Below are 2,493 nucleotides of genomic sequence, written 5' to 3'. Positions count from 1 at the left end.
TGTATTTTTATAAACACATTTACTGTACCTGCCCCCATATGTAAACATGAAACTTGTGGTTATTAACTATAAAACAAAATAAGAGAAATAAAAAAGCCAATCTTTATGTATTGCATGTTGATGATATGAAAGCATAATTGTGATTTCAGCCACCGCACAGCATCTTCAAAAGCGTTATCTTTTCTTTTACTCTCTAGTAGTAATCCTTCATCTTCATAGAACAGACTGACTGGTAAGTGTCCAAAAGTCCTGTAAGTGTGTGATGAAGCAGCATTAAAATGGTTGACTTGCTACCTACAGAGAGAAAAAAATAGTCACTGTCAGTTATTGAGTATATAAATGCAATTGTTTTATATTCAGGTATGCAACACAATATCTTCTAAACCATTTTTACCTTTAATTTGATTGAGTGCGGCCCCTGAGTTCTAGTGTTGGACCAAGTCACGCTTATGTTTTCAAACCTGTATGACTTTCTTTCTTTGTGGAACACAACAGGAGATGTTAGACAAAATGTTAACTACTGAAAAGAAAAGGAAAAAAAGATGCAAAAAAAGTGAACAGTGATTTCTGTGCACTGCTCAAAAACAGCAGCTGTTGTTGATGTTTTACCACACACTAACCACACGGTGTCCTCAGAGGCCTAAAATTGGCACACAGACACACTGAACGTTTGTAAACGTTCTTGTCTTCCTTTGCGAGGGATGTGATGTTGTGTTTTTCAAGGGGTAATGGCCGCCTCAGAGTCTCGGAAATGGGGACCAGACTGTACGTCGGCACACGCAAACGCACGCGCGTTCACGTTCACACTCGTGCCTGTTATGATCATGCGGCTTAGCAGGTGGTTTATCCTCGGAAGTCATTTCAGAGGCGGTTGCCTGTCTAGACTTCAGTCACACAAACACATGCACGCGCGCGCGCACACACACACACACACACCTTTCCAACATGGACGGCTATGTAAAAAAGACACAGGACACTTATTTCGGTTCTCTCATTCTTTTTTCATCTTTTTTTTTTCATAAATTGGAGTGACGTTGTCTTAATCACAGGCAATAATCATTGAAGAATTTCTGAATTCAACAAACATTTCTACTATATCCATACCATACAGTCTCCCATTGCCCACCCGAGCCCAGTATTTCCCCTTACTCACAGAACTGTACAGTAGCCCACAGCCTATTCACTCTCTAAATGAAACCCCTTTATACACAATTGTAATTGAATGTTTCATAGGATTAGATATACAGAAGAACAGATCAACTTTGCAACTTTACACAGACCCCTGATTGTGCATATCAGACCCTTTTCCCCAACAATTGCAGGTACTTAAATACAATAAAGGATTACTTTTCTTTTTTTAGTATCTTTTTTTCTGGACTATACATAGATAGTCCATACCTACAGTATACATATGACCCTGGCTGTATTTCTACATCACTTAATACCATATTAATGTTTTCTGGAAAGAAAGTCTGGGGACATACAATTTTATACACAAAACCAGACTCAATAGAATTGTCATTCTGAAGAAAGAAAAATCCCACTGCTAGAATGCAGAATCTTCAAACATAATTTCCACTGTTCTAGAATAAAAAGCATGTTTTACAGCTGCCATGTATTAAATAAGAGCTAATATAGACAATAAGGCAATCAAAACATAGAAAAGAAAAGACATGGAGTAAAACAGAATAGCCAAAAATGCTTTGCGGTTGGACTGGACAAACAGAAACACACAAACACACACACACACAAACATGATTTGATGGTTTCTTTGTTTTTGTAATGGTCTACCTATGAGGTTGATTAAAAAAGGCATATATCTTGCTCAGAATGAGAAGTAAACACAGAGGTTAAAACTCGGAAGGGGACTTTATTAAGCCCACTCCACATTATATTCACCACCTGCTGTTGTTCTGTTAGATTTAATCCCTAGTACAGATTATGAAGCATGTGAACGTTTTGGTGGGAGGTATGCTTGTTATCTGTAATCACTAACAACCACTGTATAAGTGATGTGGATGATGAGTATAAATACTGTAAGCAAATGTCACCTCTATTAAACACGTAGAAACACTGCATTGAATGTCACGTTTTTACATATAAATGAACCTGTATATAATATGTATAACCTAAGGAGACTCTTATTTTTACATGATAGAAAAGGCATTCATATAAGCACTATAAGGCTTCATGTTGATTCCTGGTAACTGAAGGCAGCTGTTGTACTATGTGAGATATTGAGAATACATTGGCAAAATAGGTGATAGAAAATACACAGATTGTGCAGGCAAACGAGGAAAATATTGGTTACTAAAAATCTGGTATTAAAAAGCATGTTTCAGTTTATGAGATCACTCATTTTCCTCAGTGCATGATCGATGGTAGTGTGTGAGTTAGGAATTTGGCACTAAAACAGGATCATTTTGTTTTTGCAAGTTACATACACTACACAAAATAAAATCTAGATTAATTAGAAAATTGCAGAAGCCAACA

The sequence above is a fragment of the Sinocyclocheilus rhinocerous genome, unplaced genomic scaffold, assembly GCF_001515625.1.
Source record: "Sinocyclocheilus rhinocerous isolate Xijiao unplaced genomic scaffold, SAMN03320098_v1.1 scaffold1121, whole genome shotgun sequence".
NCBI classification, from domain to species: domain Eukaryota; kingdom Metazoa; phylum Chordata; class Actinopteri; order Cypriniformes; family Cyprinidae; genus Sinocyclocheilus; species Sinocyclocheilus rhinocerous.
Note: the sequence above shows the minus strand (reverse complement) of the source record.